The following is a 17,870-nucleotide window of genomic DNA, read 5'->3' as shown; positions in this document are numbered from 1 at the left end:
TGTCATCGGGGGGCATTGTGACAAGCCGCCAGTGTTCCGTCTCTTCATGTTGTGCACAGTTCAAACGGAAAATACATCAACAGGCAGACTACAGAAAAGCTTACTATCAAAGGTTAGAGGGGGGCTTTCTCAGAGGGCTTTTTACAGTTTTTCTATTCCCAATTAGCCGTTTAAGTGTACTTATTGAAAGTAGTAATTCTTTCATAGGCCGCCCTTTCTTAGTATTTGACGTTCCTTATATTGCGGTATGAGGCTTCGCAGTAGGTTGCAAACATTCATCACCCATGACTGTCCCCAATTGAGCTCAGAAGCTCAATGTCTATCATGACCTCTCTTTTAGAATGTCCAAGAGCAAGCAAACTATTCCTCCAGGAGAGGGCGCCAACAGACTACTAAAGAGATCATCATTACTCAAAGAAAACCCCAAAAACCAATGCATGATAGGAATAAACAGGTAACTTTCTTTGGAGTGGAAGCGGAGAGATCGCACCAGATGCCAATTCTAGATGTTATCACACCTGTGGTCACTGCAGCAGCAGGTGAATCCACTTTGTCCAAAAGGGATCTATTCCATTCAATTGCAAATGATCTAGATAAGACAGAGAACTGCAGCACGGGGACATAGCCGAGTTGGTCAGGTTGAGTGGTGATGAGTTTGCTATTTGGATGAATAAAGAAAGTCAAAAGTGTGAAAGATAAAAAACAAAAGGAGGAAGTGTGAAAAGTGAATGGGCCAAATTGAGGTGCATATGAAGACGTATGCTTTCTTCCAATTCATTAAATCGGGCTAATATGAATCAGGTGAATTGAGTTCTGCTTTTGGAAACTGGGTTAAGAAGGGGTGCACCGTTCCTGGAGGTACTGCAATACCAGGTCAATGCGTGGAGTGGACAGAGCAAGCTCTTTTTCCATCTCCCTGTTCTAAAAATCCATTTAATATATGGTCCCCAGATAGGGGACGTATCAGATATTAAACTGATAAGAACAGATACTACACTTGATCTTAGCCAAAAGGCCGAGAAGCGATAACCAGAATTGGTTTGGGCCTCGAGTGGCACCCTGGCCTATGCCGGACACATCTTAGGGAGAGAGAGCGAGAGGGAGACAAACCCACGCCTACACAAGACATTTTGTCACCCAAGCCAACCCTTGAAAAGGCTGCTTTGCAGAGCCAAAACAAGAAGAATGGTGCGTTTTGCAGCCGCCGCCCACTGCAATGAATCTGAATAACTCCTCCTTTAGGGCGCAAGCAACTCCCCTCCCCCTTGCAGTCTTTCCAATTCACGATACAAAAAGACGGACAGGACAGGTTGCCTGACTTTCCGTCACTGCCACCCTTTGCCATCCTTACCCGTAGAAAGCCCTTTCATCATCCCCAAACCCTAATCTTTTCCCTTTCCTTCCCAGCCCCCAAACCCTGCCCTCTGTACCTTTCTCACCACCCGCTTCCCTTCTCCTGTCATCCCCCTACCACCCGGGAAAAAAAGAGATTGCCCCCTCCTTCCACTAGCCCACCCTCCCACCCAAAGAACAACTTCTTCTGCGCAGCTTGTTTTCTAGGCAGCAGCGCTATTGTGATGTCATCGGGGGGCATTGTGACAAGCCGCCAGTGTTCCGTCTCTTCATGTTGTGCACAGTTCAAACGGAAAATACATCAACAGGCAGACTACAGAAAAGCTTACTATCAAAGGTTAGAGGGGGGCTTTCTCAGAGGGCTTTTTACAGTTTTTCTATTCCCAATTAGCCGTTTAAGTGTACTTATTGAAAGTAGTAATTCTTTCATAGGCCGCCCTTTCTTAGTATTTGACGTTCCTTATATTGCGGTATGAGGCTTCGCAGTAGGTTGCAAACATTCATCACCCATGACTGTCCCCAATTGAGCTCAGAAGCTCAATGTCTATCATGACCTCTCTTTTAGAATGTCCAAGAGCAAGCAAACTATTCCTCCAGGAGAGGGCGCCAACAGACTACTAAAGAGATCATCATTACTCAAAGAAAACCCCAAAAACCAATGCATGATAGGAATAAACAGGTAACTTTCTTTGGAGTGGAAGCGGAGAGATCGCACCAGATGCCAATTCTAGATGTTATCACACCTGTGGTCACTGCAGCAGCAGGTGAATCCACTTTGTCCAAAAGGGATCTATTCCATTCAATTGCAAATGATCTAGATAAGACAGAGAACTGCAGCACGGGGACATAGCCGAGTTGGTCAGGTTGAGTGGTGATGAGTTTGCTATTTGGATGAATAAAGAAAGTCAAAAGTGTGAAAGATAAAAAACAAAAGGAGGAAGTGTGAAAAGTGAATGGGCCAAATTGAGGTGCATATGAAGACGTATGCTTTCTTCCAATTCATTAAATCGGGCTAATATGAATCAGGTGAATTGAGTTCTGCTTTTGGAAACTGGGTTAAGAAGGGGTGCACCGTTCCTGGAGGTACTGCAATACCAGGTCAATGCGTGGAGTGGACAGAGCAAGCTCTTTTTCCATCTCCCTGTTCTAAAAATCCATTTAATATATGGTCCCCAGATAGGGGACGTATCAGATATTAAACTGATAAGAACAGATACTACACTTGATCTTAGCCAAAAGGCCGAGAAGCGATAACCAGAATTGGTTTGGGCCTCGAGTGGCACCCTGGCCTATGCCGGACACATCTTAGGGAGAGAGAGCGAGAGGGAGACAAACCCACGCCTACACAAGACATTTTGTCACCCAAGCCAACCCTTGAAAAGGCTGCTTTGCAGAGCCAAAACAAGAAGAATGGTGCGTTTTGCAGCCGCCGCCCACTGCAATGAATCTGAATAACTCCTCCTTTAGGGCGCAAGCAACTCCCCTCCCCCTTGCAGTCTTTCCAATTCACGATACAAAAAGACGGACAGGACAGGTTGCCTGACTTTCCGTCACTGCCACCCTTTGCCATCCTTACCCGTAGAAAGCCCTTTCATCATCCCCAAACCCTAATCTTTTCCCTTTCCTTCCCAGCCCCCAAACCCTGCCCTCTGTACCTTTCTCACCACCCGCTTCCCTTCTCCTGTCATCCCCCTACCACCCGGGAAAAAAAGAGATTGCCCCCTCCTTCCACTAGCCCACACCCTCCCACCCAAAGAACAACTTCTTCTGCGCAGCTTGTTTTCTAGGCAGCAGCGCTATTGTGATGTCATCGGGGGGCATTGTGACAAGCCGCCAGTGTTCCGTCTCTTCATGTTGTGCACAGTTCAAACGGAAAATACATCAACAGGCAGACTACAGAAAAGCTTACTATCAAAGGTTAGAGGGGGGCTTTCTCAGAGGGCTTTTTACAGTTTTTCTATTCCCAATTAGCCGTTTAAGTGTACTTATTGAAAGTAGTAATTCTTTCATAGGCCGCCCTTTCTTAGTATTTGACGTTCCTTATATTGCGGTATGAGGCTTCGCAGTAGGTTGCAAACATTCATCACCCATGACTGTCCCCAATTGAGCTCAGAAGCTCAATGTCTATCATGACCTCTCTTTTAGAATGTCCAAGAGCAAGCAAACTATTCCTCCAGGAGAGGGCGCCAACAGACTACTAAAGAGATCATCATTACTCAAAGAAAACCCCAAAAACCAATGCATGATAGGAATAAACAGGTAACTTTCTTTGGAGTGGAAGCGGAGAGATCGCACCAGATGCCAATTCTAGATGTTATCACACCTGTGGTCACTGCAGCAGCAGGTGAATCCACTTTGTCCAAAAGGGATCTATTCCATTCAATTGCAAATGATCTAGATAAGACAGAGAACTGCAGCACGGGGACATAGCCGAGTTGGTCAGGTTGAGTGGTGATGAGTTTGCTATTTGGATGAATAAAGAAAGTCAAAAGTGTGAAAGATAAAAAACAAAAGGAGGAAGTGTGAAAAGTGAATGGGCCAAATTGAGGTGCATATGAAGACGTATGCTTTCTTCCAATTCATTAAATCGGGCTAATATGAATCAGGTGAATTGAGTTCTGCTTTTGGAAACTGGGTTAAGAAGGGGTGCACCGTTCCTGGAGGTACTGCAATACCAGGTCAATGCGTGGAGTGGACAGAGCAAGCTCTTTTTCCATCTCCCTGTTCTAAAAATCCATTTAATATATGGTCCCCAGATAGGGGACGTATCAGATATTAAACTGATAAGAACAGATACTACACTTGATCTTAGCCAAAAGGCCGAGAAGCGATAACCAGAATTGGTTTGGGCCTCGAGTGGCACCCTGGCCTATGCCGGACACATCTTAGGGAGAGAGAGCGAGAGGGAGACAAACCCACGCCTACACAAGACATTTTGTCACCCAAGCCAACCCTTGAAAAGGCTGCTTTGCAGAGCCAAAACAAGAAGAATGGTGCGTTTTGCAGCCGCCGCCCACTGCAATGAATCTGAATAACTCCTCCTTTAGGGCGCAAGCAACTCCCCTCCCCCTTGCAGTCTTTCCAATTCACGATACAAAAAGACGGACAGGACAGGTTGCCTGACTTTCCGTCACTGCCACCCTTTGCCATCCTTACCCGTAGAAAGCCCTTTCATCATCCCCAAACCCTAATCTTTTCCCTTTCCTTCCCAGCCCCCAAACCCTGCCCTCTGTACCTTTCTCACCACCCGCTTCCCTTCTCCTGTCATCCCCCTACCACCCGGGAAAAAAAGAGATTGCCCCCTCCTTCCACTAGCCCACCCTCCCACCCAAAGAACAACTTCTTCTGCGCAGCTTGTTTTCTAGGCAGCAGCGCTATTGTGATGTCATCGGGGGGCATTGTGACAAGCCGCCAGTGTTCCGTCTCTTCATGTTGTGCACAGTTCAAACGGAAAATACATCAACAGGCAGACTACAGAAAAGCTTACTATCAAAGGTTAGAGGGGGGCTTTCTCAGAGGGCTTTTTACAGTTTTTCTATTCCCAATTAGCCGTTTAAGTGTACTTATTGAAAGTAGTAATTCTTTCATAGGCCGCCCTTTCTTAGTATTTGACGTTCCTTATATTGCGGTATGAGGCTTCGCAGTAGGTTGCAAACATTCATCACCCATGACTGTCCCCAATTGAGCTCAGAAGCTCAATGTCTATCATGACCTCTCTTTTAGAATGTCCAAGAGCAAGCAAACTATTCCTCCAGGAGAGGGCGCCAACAGACTACTAAAGAGATCATCATTACTCAAAGAAAACCCCAAAAACCAATGCATGATAGGAATAAACAGGTAACTTTCTTTGGAGTGGAAGCGGAGAGATCGCACCAGATGCCAATTCTAGATGTTATCACACCTGTGGTCACTGCAGCAGCAGGTGAATCCACTTTGTCCAAAAGGGATCTATTCCATTCAATTGCAAATGATCTAGATAAGACAGAGAACTGCAGCACGGGGACATAGCCGAGTTGGTCAGGTTGAGTGGTGATGAGTTTGCTATTTGGATGAATAAAGAAAGTCAAAAGTGTGAAAGATAAAAAACAAAAGGAGGAAGTGTGAAAAGTGAATGGGCCAAATTGAGGTGCATATGAAGACGTATGCTTTCTTCCAATTCATTAAATCGGGCTAATATGAATCAGGTGAATTGAGTTCTGCTTTTGGAAACTGGGTTAAGAAGGGGTGCACCGTTCCTGGAGGTACTGCAATACCAGGTCAATGCGTGGAGTGGACAGAGCAAGCTCTTTTTCCATCTCCCTGTTCTAAAAATCCATTTAATATATGGTCCCCAGATAGGGGACGTATCAGATATTAAACTGATAAGAACAGATACTACACTTGATCTTAGCCAAAAGGCCGAGAAGCGATAACCAGAATTGGTTTGGGCCTCGAGTGGCACCCTGGCCTATGCCGGACACATCTTAGGGAGAGAGAGCGAGAGGGAGACAAACCCACGCCTACACAAGACATTTTGTCACCCAAGCCAACCCTTGAAAAGGCTGCTTTGCAGAGCCAAAACAAGAAGAATGGTGCGTTTTGCAGCCGCCGCCCACTGCAATGAATCTGAATAACTCCTCCTTTAGGGCGCAAGCAACTCCCCTCCCCCTTGCAGTCTTTCCAATTCACGATACAAAAAGACGGACAGGACAGGTTGCCTGACTTTCCGTCACTGCCACCCTTTGCCATCCTTACCCGTAGAAAGCCCTTTCATCATCCCCAAACCCTAATCTTTTCCCTTTCCTTCCCAGCCCCCAAACCCTGCCCTCTGTACCTTTCTCACCACCCGCTTCCCTTCTCCTGTCATCCCCCTACCACCCGGGAAAAAAAGAGATTGCCCCCTCCTTCCACTAGCCCACCCTCCCACCCAAAGAACAACTTCTTCTGCGCAGCTTGTTTTCTAGGCAGCAGCGCTATTGTGATGTCATCGGGGGGCATTGTGACAAGCCGCCAGTGTTCCGTCTCTTCATGTTGTGCACAGTTCAAACGGAAAATACATCAACAGGCAGACTACAGAAAAGCTTACTATCAAAGGTTAGAGGGGGGCTTTCTCAGAGGGCTTTTTACAGTTTTTCTATTCCCAATTAGCCGTTTAAGTGTACTTATTGAAAGTAGTAATTCTTTCATAGGCCGCCCTTTCTTAGTATTTGACGTTCCTTATATTGCGGTATGAGGCTTCGCAGTAGGTTGCAAACATTCATCACCCATGACTGTCCCCAATTGAGCTCAGAAGCTCAATGTCTATCATGACCTCTCTTTTAGAATGTCCAAGAGCAAGCAAACTATTCCTCCAGGAGAGGGCGCCAACAGACTACTAAAGAGATCATCATTACTCAAAGAAAACCCCAAAAACCAATGCATGATAGGAATAAACAGGTAACTTTCTTTGGAGTGGAAGCGGAGAGATCGCACCAGATGCCAATTCTAGATGTTATCACACCTGTGGTCACTGCAGCAGCAGGTGAATCCACTTTGTCCAAAAGGGATCTATTCCATTCAATTGCAAATGATCTAGATAAGACAGAGAACTGCAGCACGGGGACATAGCCGAGTTGGTCAGGTTGAGTGGTGATGAGTTTGCTATTTGGATGAATAAAGAAAGTCAAAAGTGTGAAAGATAAAAAACAAAAGGAGGAAGTGTGAAAAGTGAATGGGCCAAATTGAGGTGCATATGAAGACGTATGCTTTCTTCCAATTCATTAAATCGGGCTAATATGAATCAGGTGAATTGAGTTCTGCTTTTGGAAACTGGGTTAAGAAGGGGTGCACCGTTCCTGGAGGTACTGCAATACCAGGTCAATGCGTGGAGTGGACAGAGCAAGCTCTTTTTCCATCTCCCTGTTCTAAAAATCCATTTAATATATGGTCCCCAGATAGGGGACGTATCAGATATTAAACTGATAAGAACAGATACTACACTTGATCTTAGCCAAAAGGCCGAGAAGCGATAACCAGAATTGGTTTGGGCCTCGAGTGGCACCCTGGCCTATGCCGGACACATCTTAGGGAGAGAGAGCGAGAGGGAGACAAACCCACGCCTACACAAGACATTTTGTCACCCAAGCCAACCCTTGAAAAGGCTGCTTTGCAGAGCCAAAACAAGAAGAATGGTGCGTTTTGCAGCCGCCGCCCACTGCAATGAATCTGAATAACTCCTCCTTTAGGGCGCAAGCAACTCCCCTCCCCCTTGCAGTCTTTCCAATTCACGATACAAAAAGACGGACAGGACAGGTTGCCTGACTTTCCGTCACTGCCACCCTTTGCCATCCTTACCCGTAGAAAGCCCTTTCATCATCCCCAAACCCTAATCTTTTCCCTTTCCTTCCCAGCCCCCAAACCCTGCCCTCTGTACCTTTCTCACCACCCGCTTCCCTTCTCCTGTCATCCCCCTACCACCCGGGAAAAAAAGAGATTGCCCCCTCCTTCCACTAGCCCACCCTCCCACCCAAAGAACAACTTCTTCTGCGCAGCTTGTTTTCTAGGCAGCAGCGCTATTGTGATGTCATCGGGGGGCATTGTGACAAGCCGCCAGTGTTCCGTCTCTTCATGTTGTGCACAGTTCAAACGGAAAATACATCAACAGGCAGACTACAGAAAAGCTTACTATCAAAGGTTAGAGGGGGGCTTTCTCAGAGGGCTTTTTACAGTTTTTCTATTCCCAATTAGCCGTTTAAGTGTACTTATTGAAAGTAGTAATTCTTTCATAGGCCGCCCTTTCTTAGTATTTGACGTTCCTTATATTGCGGTATGAGGCTTCGCAGTAGGTTGCAAACATTCATCACCCATGACTGTCCCCAATTGAGCTCAGAAGCTCAATGTCTATCATGACCTCTCTTTTAGAATGTCCAAGAGCAAGCAAACTATTCCTCCAGGAGAGGGCGCCAACAGACTACTAAAGAGATCATCATTACTCAAAGAAAACCCCAAAAACCAATGCATGATAGGAATAAACAGGTAACTTTCTTTGGAGTGGAAGCGGAGAGATCGCACCAGATGCCAATTCTAGATGTTATCACACCTGTGGTCACTGCAGCAGCAGGTGAATCCACTTTGTCCAAAAGGGATCTATTCCATTCAATTGCAAATGATCTAGATAAGACAGAGAACTGCAGCACGGGGACATAGCCGAGTTGGTCAGGTTGAGTGGTGATGAGTTTGCTATTTGGATGAATAAAGAAAGTCAAAAGTGTGAAAGATAAAAAACAAAAGGAGGAAGTGTGAAAAGTGAATGGGCCAAATTGAGGTGCATATGAAGACGTATGCTTTCTTCCAATTCATTAAATCGGGCTAATATGAATCAGGTGAATTGAGTTCTGCTTTTGGAAACTGGGTTAAGAAGGGGTGCACCGTTCCTGGAGGTACTGCAATACCAGGTCAATGCGTGGAGTGGACAGAGCAAGCTCTTTTTCCATCTCCCTGTTCTAAAAATCCATTTAATATATGGTCCCCAGATAGGGGACGTATCAGATATTAAACTGATAAGAACAGATACTACACTTGATCTTAGCCAAAAGGCCGAGAAGCGATAACCAGAATTGGTTTGGGCCTCGAGTGGCACCCTGGCCTATGCCGGACACATCTTAGGGAGAGAGAGCGAGAGGGAGACAAACCCACGCCTACACAAGACATTTTGTCACCCAAGCCAACCCTTGAAAAGGCTGCTTTGCAGAGCCAAAACAAGAAGAATGGTGCGTTTTGCAGCCGCCGCCCACTGCAATGAATCTGAATAACTCCTCCTTTAGGGCGCAAGCAACTCCCCTCCCCCTTGCAGTCTTTCCAATTCACGATACAAAAAGACGGACAGGACAGGTTGCCTGACTTTCCGTCACTGCCACCCTTTGCCATCCTTACCCGTAGAAAGCCCTTTCATCATCCCCAAACCCTAATCTTTTCCCTTTCCTTCCCAGCCCCCAAACCCTGCCCTCTGTACCTTTCTCACCACCCGCTTCCCTTCTCCTGTCATCCCCCTACCACCCGGGAAAAAAAGAGATTGCCCCCTCCTTCCACTAGCCCACCCTCCCACCCAAAGAACAACTTCTTCTGCGCAGCTTGTTTTCTAGGCAGCAGCGCTATTGTGATGTCATCGGGGGGCATTGTGACAAGCCGCCAGTGTTCCGTCTCTTCATGTTGTGCACAGTTCAAACGGAAAATACATCAACAGGCAGACTACAGAAAAGCTTACTATCAAAGGTTAGAGGGGGGCTTTCTCAGAGGGCTTTTTACAGTTTTTCTATTCCCAATTAGCCGTTTAAGTGTACTTATTGAAAGTAGTAATTCTTTCATAGGCCGCCCTTTCTTAGTATTTGACGTTCCTTATATTGCGGTATGAGGCTTCGCAGTAGGTTGCAAACATTCATCACCCATGACTGTCCCCAATTGAGCTCAGAAGCTCAATGTCTATCATGACCTCTCTTTTAGAATGTCCAAGAGCAAGCAAACTATTCCTCCAGGAGAGGGCGCCAACAGACTACTAAAGAGATCATCATTACTCAAAGAAAACCCCAAAAACCAATGCATGATAGGAATAAACAGGTAACTTTCTTTGGAGTGGAAGCGGAGAGATCGCACCAGATGCCAATTCTAGATGTTATCACACCTGTGGTCACTGCAGCAGCAGGTGAATCCACTTTGTCCAAAAGGGATCTATTCCATTCAATTGCAAATGATCTAGATAAGACAGAGAACTGCAGCACGGGGACATAGCCGAGTTGGTCAGGTTGAGTGGTGATGAGTTTGCTATTTGGATGAATAAAGAAAGTCAAAAGTGTGAAAGATAAAAAACAAAAGGAGGAAGTGTGAAAAGTGAATGGGCCAAATTGAGGTGCATATGAAGACGTATGCTTTCTTCCAATTCATTAAATCGGGCTAATATGAATCAGGTGAATTGAGTTCTGCTTTTGGAAACTGGGTTAAGAAGGGGTGCACCGTTCCTGGAGGTACTGCAATACCAGGTCAATGCGTGGAGTGGACAGAGCAAGCTCTTTTTCCATCTCCCTGTTCTAAAAATCCATTTAATATATGGTCCCCAGATAGGGGACGTATCAGATATTAAACTGATAAGAACAGATACTACACTTGATCTTAGCCAAAAGGCCGAGAAGCGATAACCAGAATTGGTTTGGGCCTCGAGTGGCACCCTGGCCTATGCCGGACACATCTTAGGGAGAGAGAGCGAGAGGGAGACAAACCCACGCCTACACAAGACATTTTGTCACCCAAGCCAACCCTTGAAAAGGCTGCTTTGCAGAGCCAAAACAAGAAGAATGGTGCGTTTTGCAGCCGCCGCCCACTGCAATGAATCTGAATAACTCCTCCTTTAGGGCGCAAGCAACTCCCCTCCCCCTTGCAGTCTTTCCAATTCACGATACAAAAAGACGGACAGGACAGGTTGCCTGACTTTCCGTCACTGCCACCCTTTGCCATCCTTACCCGTAGAAAGCCCTTTCATCATCCCCAAACCCTAATCTTTTCCCTTTCCTTCCCAGCCCCCAAACCCTGCCCTCTGTACCTTTCTCACCACCCGCTTCCCTTCTCCTGTCATCCCCCTACCACCCGGGAAAAAAAGAGATTGCCCCCTCCTTCCACTAGCCCACCCTCCCACCCAAAGAACAACTTCTTCTGCGCAGCTTGTTTTCTAGGCAGCAGCGCTATTGTGATGTCATCGGGGGGCATTGTGACAAGCCGCCAGTGTTCCGTCTCTTCATGTTGTGCACAGTTCAAACGGAAAATACATCAACAGGCAGACTACAGAAAAGCTTACTATCAAAGGTTAGAGGGGGGCTTTCTCAGAGGGCTTTTTACAGTTTTTCTATTCCCAATTAGCCGTTTAAGTGTACTTATTGAAAGTAGTAATTCTTTCATAGGCCGCCCTTTCTTAGTATTTGACGTTCCTTATATTGCGGTATGAGGCTTCGCAGTAGGTTGCAAACATTCATCACCCATGACTGTCCCCAATTGAGCTCAGAAGCTCAATGTCTATCATGACCTCTCTTTTAGAATGTCCAAGAGCAAGCAAACTATTCCTCCAGGAGAGGGCGCCAACAGACTACTAAAGAGATCATCATTACTCAAAGAAAACCCCAAAAACCAATGCATGATAGGAATAAACAGGTAACTTTCTTTGGAGTGGAAGCGGAGAGATCGCACCAGATGCCAATTCTAGATGTTATCACACCTGTGGTCACTGCAGCAGCAGGTGAATCCACTTTGTCCAAAAGGGATCTATTCCATTCAATTGCAAATGATCTAGATAAGACAGAGAACTGCAGCACGGGGACATAGCCGAGTTGGTCAGGTTGAGTGGTGATGAGTTTGCTATTTGGATGAATAAAGAAAGTCAAAAGTGTGAAAGATAAAAAACAAAAGGAGGAAGTGTGAAAAGTGAATGGGCCAAATTGAGGTGCATATGAAGACGTATGCTTTCTTCCAATTCATTAAATCGGGCTAATATGAATCAGGTGAATTGAGTTCTGCTTTTGGAAACTGGGTTAAGAAGGGGTGCACCGTTCCTGGAGGTACTGCAATACCAGGTCAATGCGTGGAGTGGACAGAGCAAGCTCTTTTTCCATCTCCCTGTTCTAAAAATCCATTTAATATATGGTCCCCAGATAGGGGACGTATCAGATATTAAACTGATAAGAACAGATACTACACTTGATCTTAGCCAAAAGGCCGAGAAGCGATAACCAGAATTGGTTTGGGCCTCGAGTGGCACCCTGGCCTATGCCGGACACATCTTAGGGAGAGAGAGCGAGAGGGAGACAAACCCACGCCTACACAAGACATTTTGTCACCCAAGCCAACCCTTGAAAAGGCTGCTTTGCAGAGCCAAAACAAGAAGAATGGTGCGTTTTGCAGCCGCCGCCCACTGCAATGAATCTGAATAACTCCTCCTTTAGGGCGCAAGCAACTCCCCTCCCCCTTGCAGTCTTTCCAATTCACGATACAAAAAGACGGACAGGACAGGTTGCCTGACTTTCCGTCACTGCCACCCTTTGCCATCCTTACCCGTAGAAAGCCCTTTCATCATCCCCAAACCCTAATCTTTTCCCTTTCCTTCCCAGCCCCCAAACCCTGCCCTCTGTACCTTTCTCACCACCCGCTTCCCTTCTCCTGTCATCCCCCTACCACCCGGGAAAAAAAGAGATTGCCCCCTCCTTCCACTAGCCCACCCTCCCACCCAAAGAACAACTTCTTCTGCGCAGCTTGTTTTCTAGGCAGCAGCGCTATTGTGATGTCATCGGGGGGCATTGTGACAAGCCGCCAGTGTTCCGTCTCTTCATGTTGTGCACAGTTCAAACGGAAAATACATCAACAGGCAGACTACAGAAAAGCTTACTATCAAAGGTTAGAGGGGGGCTTTCTCAGAGGGCTTTTTACAGTTTTTCTATTCCCAATTAGCCGTTTAAGTGTACTTATTGAAAGTAGTAATTCTTTCATAGGCCGCCCTTTCTTAGTATTTGACGTTCCTTATATTGCGGTATGAGGCTTCGCAGTAGGTTGCAAACATTCATCACCCATGACTGTCCCCAATTGAGCTCAGAAGCTCAATGTCTATCATGACCTCTCTTTTAGAATGTCCAAGAGCAAGCAAACTATTCCTCCAGGAGAGGGCGCCAACAGACTACTAAAGAGATCATCATTACTCAAAGAAAACCCCAAAAACCAATGCATGATAGGAATAAACAGGTAACTTTCTTTGGAGTGGAAGCGGAGAGATCGCACCAGATGCCAATTCTAGATGTTATCACACCTGTGGTCACTGCAGCAGCAGGTGAATCCACTTTGTCCAAAAGGGATCTATTCCATTCAATTGCAAATGATCTAGATAAGACAGAGAACTGCAGCACGGGGACATAGCCGAGTTGGTCAGGTTGAGTGGTGATGAGTTTGCTATTTGGATGAATAAAGAAAGTCAAAAGTGTGAAAGATAAAAAACAAAAGGAGGAAGTGTGAAAAGTGAATGGGCCAAATTGAGGTGCATATGAAGACGTATGCTTTCTTCCAATTCATTAAATCGGGCTAATATGAATCAGGTGAATTGAGTTCTGCTTTTGGAAACTGGGTTAAGAAGGGGTGCACCGTTCCTGGAGGTACTGCAATACCAGGTCAATGCGTGGAGTGGACAGAGCAAGCTCTTTTTCCATCTCCCTGTTCTAAAAATCCATTTAATATATGGTCCCCAGATAGGGGACGTATCAGATATTAAACTGATAAGAACAGATACTACACTTGATCTTAGCCAAAAGGCCGAGAAGCGATAACCAGAATTGGTTTGGGCCTCGAGTGGCACCCTGGCCTATGCCGGACACATCTTAGGGAGAGAGAGCGAGAGGGAGACAAACCCACGCCTACACAAGACATTTTGTCACCCAAGCCAACCCTTGAAAAGGCTGCTTTGCAGAGCCAAAACAAGAAGAATGGTGCGTTTTGCAGCCGCCGCCCACTGCAATGAATCTGAATAACTCCTCCTTTAGGGCGCAAGCAACTCCCCTCCCCCTTGCAGTCTTTCCAATTCACGATACAAAAAGACGGACAGGACAGGTTGCCTGACTTTCCGTCACTGCCACCCTTTGCCATCCTTACCCGTAGAAAGCCCTTTCATCATCCCCAAACCCTAATCTTTTCCCTTTCCTTCCCAGCCCCCAAACCCTGCCCTCTGTACCTTTCTCACCACCCGCTTCCCTTCTCCTGTCATCCCCCTACCACCCGGGAAAAAAAGAGATTGCCCCCTCCTTCCACTAGCCCACCCTCCCACCCAAAGAACAACTTCTTCTGCGCAGCTTGTTTTCTAGGCAGCAGCGCTATTGTGATGTCATCGGGGGGCATTGTGACAAGCCGCCAGTGTTCCGTCTCTTCATGTTGTGCACAGTTCAAACGGAAAATACATCAACAGGCAGACTACAGAAAAGCTTACTATCAAAGGTTAGAGGGGGGCTTTCTCAGAGGGCTTTTTACAGTTTTTCTATTCCCAATTAGCCGTTTAAGTGTACTTATTGAAAGTAGTAATTCTTTCATAGGCCGCCCTTTCTTAGTATTTGACGTTCCTTATATTGCGGTATGAGGCTTCGCAGTAGGTTGCAAACATTCATCACCCATGACTGTCCCCAATTGAGCTCAGAAGCTCAATGTCTATCATGACCTCTCTTTTAGAATGTCCAAGAGCAAGCAAACTATTCCTCCAGGAGAGGGCGCCAACAGACTACTAAAGAGATCATCATTACTCAAAGAAAACCCCAAAAACCAATGCATGATAGGAATAAACAGGTAACTTTCTTTGGAGTGGAAGCGGAGAGATCGCACCAGATGCCAATTCTAGATGTTATCACACCTGTGGTCACTGCAGCAGCAGGTGAATCCACTTTGTCCAAAAGGGATCTATTCCATTCAATTGCAAATGATCTAGATAAGACAGAGAACTGCAGCACGGGGACATAGCCGAGTTGGTCAGGTTGAGTGGTGATGAGTTTGCTATTTGGATGAATAAAGAAAGTCAAAAGTGTGAAAGATAAAAAACAAAAGGAGGAAGTGTGAAAAGTGAATGGGCCAAATTGAGGTGCATATGAAGACGTATGCTTTCTTCCAATTCATTAAATCGGGCTAATATGAATCAGGTGAATTGAGTTCTGCTTTTGGAAACTGGGTTAAGAAGGGGTGCACCGTTCCTGGAGGTACTGCAATACCAGGTCAATGCGTGGAGTGGACAGAGCAAGCTCTTTTTCCATCTCCCTGTTCTAAAAATCCATTTAATATATGGTCCCCAGATAGGGGACGTATCAGATATTAAACTGATAAGAACAGATACTACACTTGATCTTAGCCAAAAGGCCGAGAAGCGATAACCAGAATTGGTTTGGGCCTCGAGTGGCACCCTGGCCTATGCCGGACACATCTTAGGGAGAGAGAGCGAGAGGGAGACAAACCCACGCCTACACAAGACATTTTGTCACCCAAGCCAACCCTTGAAAAGGCTGCTTTGCAGAGCCAAAACAAGAAGAATGGTGCGTTTTGCAGCCGCCGCCCACTGCAATGAATCTGAATAACTCCTCCTTTAGGGCGCAAGCAACTCCCCTCCCCCTTGCAGTCTTTCCAATTCACGATACAAAAAGACGGACAGGACAGGTTGCCTGACTTTCCGTCACTGCCACCCTTTGCCATCCTTACCCGTAGAAAGCCCTTTCATCATCCCCAAACCCTAATCTTTTCCCTTTCCTTCCCAGCCCCCAAACCCTGCCCTCTGTACCTTTCTCACCACCCGCTTCCCTTCTCCTGTCATCCCCCTACCACCCGGGAAAAAAAGAGATTGCCCCCTCCTTCCACTAGCCCACCCTCCCACCCAAAGAACAACTTCTTCTGCGCAGCTTGTTTTCTAGGCAGCAGCGCTATTGTGATGTCATCGGGGGGCATTGTGACAAGCCGCCAGTGTTCCGTCTCTTCATGTTGTGCACAGTTCAAACGGAAAATACATCAACAGGCAGACTACAGAAAAGCTTACTATCAAAGGTTAGAGGGGGGCTTTCTCAGAGGGCTTTTTACAGTTTTTCTATTCCCAATTAGCCGTTTAAGTGTACTTATTGAAAGTAGTAATTCTTTCATAGGCCGCCCTTTCTTAGTATTTGACGTTCCTTATATTGCGGTATGAGGCTTCGCAGTAGGTTGCAAACATTCATCACCCATGACTGTCCCCAATTGAGCTCAGAAGCTCAATGTCTATCATGACCTCTCTTTTAGAATGTCCAAGAGCAAGCAAACTATTCCTCCAGGAGAGGGCGCCAACAGACTACTAAAGAGATCATCATTACTCAAAGAAAACCCCAAAAACCAATGCATGATAGGAATAAACAGGTAACTTTCTTTGGAGTGGAAGCGGAGAGATCGCACCAGATGCCAATTCTAGATGTTATCACACCTGTGGTCACTGCAGCAGCAGGTGAATCCACTTTGTCCAAAAGGGATCTATTCCATTCAATTGCAAATGATCTAGATAAGACAGAGAACTGCAGCACGGGGACATAGCCGAGTTGGTCAGGTTGAGTGGTGATGAGTTTGCTATTTGGATGAATAAAGAAAGTCAAAAGTGTGAAAGATAAAAAACAAAAGGAGGAAGTGTGAAAAGTGAATGGGCCAAATTGAGGTGCATATGAAGACGTATGCTTTCTTCCAATTCATTAAATCGGGCTAATATGAATCAGGTGAATTGAGTTCTGCTTTTGGAAACTGGGTTAAGAAGGGGTGCACCGTTCCTGGAGGTACTGCAATACCAGGTCAATGCGTGGAGTGGACAGAGCAAGCTCTTTTTCCATCTCCCTGTTCTAAAAATCCATTTAATATATGGTCCCCAGATAGGGGACGTATCAGATATTAAACTGATAAGAACAGATACTACACTTGATCTTAGCCAAAAGGCCGAGAAGCGATAACCAGAATTGGTTTGGGCCTCGAGTGGCACCCTGGCCTATGCCGGACACATCTTAGGGAGAGAGAGCGAGAGGGAGACAAACCCACGCCTACACAAGACATTTTGTCACCCAAGCCAACCCTTGAAAAGGCTGCTTTGCAGAGCCAAAACAAGAAGAATGGTGCGTTTTGCAGCCGCCGCCCACTGCAATGAATCTGAATAACTCCTCCTTTAGGGCGCAAGCAACTCCCCTCCCCCTTGCAGTCTTTCCAATTCACGATACAAAAAGACGGACAGGACAGGTTGCCTGACTTTCCGTCACTGCCACCCTTTGCCATCCTTACCCGTAGAAAGCCCTTTCATCATCCCCAAACCCTAATCTTTTCCCTTTCCTTCCCAGCCCCCAAACCCTGCCCTCTGTACCTTTCTCACCACCCGCTTCCCTTCTCCTGTCATCCCCCTACCACCCGGGAAAAAAAGAGATTGCCCCCTCCTTCCACTAGCCCACCCTCCCACCCAAAGAACAACTTCTTCTGCGCAGCTTGTTTTCTAGGCAGCAGCGCTATTGTGATGTCATCGGGGGGCATTGTGACAAGCCGCCAGTGTTCCGTCTCTTCATGTTGTGCACAGTTCAAACGGAAAATACATCAACAGGCAGACTACAGAAAAGCTTACTATCAAAGGTTAGAGGGGGGCTTTCTCAGAGGGCTTTTTACAGTTTTTCTATTCCCAATTAGCCGTTTAAGTGTACTTATTGAAAGTAGTAATTCTTTCATAGGCCGCCCTTTCTTAGTATTTGACGTTCCTTATATTGCGGTATGAGGCTTCGCAGTAGGTTGCAAACATTCATCACCCATGACTGTCCCCAATTGAGCTCAGAAGCTCAATGTCTATCATGACCTCTCTTTTAGAATGTCCAAGAGCAAGCAAACTATTCCTCCAGGAGAGGGCGCCAACAGACTACTAAAGAGATCATCATTACTCAAAGAAAACCCCAAAAACCAATGCATGATAGGAATAAACAGGTAACTTTCTTTGGAGTGGAAGCGGAGAGATCGCACCAGATGCCAATTCTAGATGT

General features: G+C 46.2%; 11 non-coding genes across 11 annotated transcripts; all 11 read right to left on the bottom strand.

Moving 5' to 3' along the window:
- Positions 1–836: 836 nt before the first annotated feature.
- Positions 837–1,027, bottom strand: LOC142266203 (U2 spliceosomal RNA). The gene has a single exon (XR_012732339.1). It is a non-coding gene; the product is annotated as a U2 spliceosomal RNA (small nuclear RNA).
- A 1,387-nt stretch (positions 1,028–2,414) lies between these two features.
- On the bottom strand, positions 2,415–2,605 carry LOC142266202 (U2 spliceosomal RNA). Its single transcript, XR_012732338.1, has one exon. It is a non-coding gene; the product is annotated as a U2 spliceosomal RNA (small nuclear RNA).
- A 1,389-nt stretch (positions 2,606–3,994) lies between these two features.
- Positions 3,995–4,185, bottom strand: LOC142266201 (U2 spliceosomal RNA). The gene has a single exon (XR_012732337.1). It is a non-coding gene; the product is annotated as a U2 spliceosomal RNA (small nuclear RNA).
- A 1,387-nt stretch (positions 4,186–5,572) lies between these two features.
- Positions 5,573–5,763, bottom strand: LOC142266200 (U2 spliceosomal RNA). Its single transcript, XR_012732336.1, has one exon. It is a non-coding gene; the product is annotated as a U2 spliceosomal RNA (small nuclear RNA).
- Positions 5,764–7,150: 1,387 nt separating this feature from the next.
- On the bottom strand, positions 7,151–7,341 carry LOC142266199 (U2 spliceosomal RNA). Its single transcript, XR_012732335.1, has one exon. It is a non-coding gene; the product is annotated as a U2 spliceosomal RNA (small nuclear RNA).
- Positions 7,342–8,728: 1,387 nt separating this feature from the next.
- Positions 8,729–8,919, bottom strand: LOC142266198 (U2 spliceosomal RNA). Its single transcript, XR_012732334.1, has one exon. It is a non-coding gene; the product is annotated as a U2 spliceosomal RNA (small nuclear RNA).
- A 1,387-nt stretch (positions 8,920–10,306) lies between these two features.
- Positions 10,307–10,497, bottom strand: LOC142266197 (U2 spliceosomal RNA). Its single transcript, XR_012732333.1, has one exon. It is a non-coding gene; the product is annotated as a U2 spliceosomal RNA (small nuclear RNA).
- A 1,387-nt stretch (positions 10,498–11,884) lies between these two features.
- On the bottom strand, positions 11,885–12,075 carry LOC142266196 (U2 spliceosomal RNA). Its single transcript, XR_012732332.1, has one exon. It is a non-coding gene; the product is annotated as a U2 spliceosomal RNA (small nuclear RNA).
- Positions 12,076–13,462: 1,387 nt separating this feature from the next.
- LOC142266195 (U2 spliceosomal RNA) lies at positions 13,463–13,653 on the bottom strand. Its single transcript, XR_012732331.1, has one exon. It is a non-coding gene; the product is annotated as a U2 spliceosomal RNA (small nuclear RNA).
- A 1,387-nt stretch (positions 13,654–15,040) lies between these two features.
- On the bottom strand, positions 15,041–15,231 carry LOC142266192 (U2 spliceosomal RNA). The gene has a single exon (XR_012732329.1). It is a non-coding gene; the product is annotated as a U2 spliceosomal RNA (small nuclear RNA).
- Positions 15,232–16,618: 1,387 nt separating this feature from the next.
- LOC142266191 (U2 spliceosomal RNA) lies at positions 16,619–16,809 on the bottom strand. The gene has a single exon (XR_012732328.1). It is a non-coding gene; the product is annotated as a U2 spliceosomal RNA (small nuclear RNA).
- Between the last annotated feature and the right edge of the window lie 1,061 nt (positions 16,810–17,870).

This window comes from Anomaloglossus baeobatrachus, unplaced genomic scaffold, assembly GCF_048569485.1.
Source record: "Anomaloglossus baeobatrachus isolate aAnoBae1 unplaced genomic scaffold, aAnoBae1.hap1 Scaffold_2825, whole genome shotgun sequence".
NCBI classification, from domain to species: domain Eukaryota; kingdom Metazoa; phylum Chordata; class Amphibia; order Anura; family Aromobatidae; genus Anomaloglossus; species Anomaloglossus baeobatrachus.
This window is presented reverse-complemented; position numbering and strand designations above follow the sequence as displayed.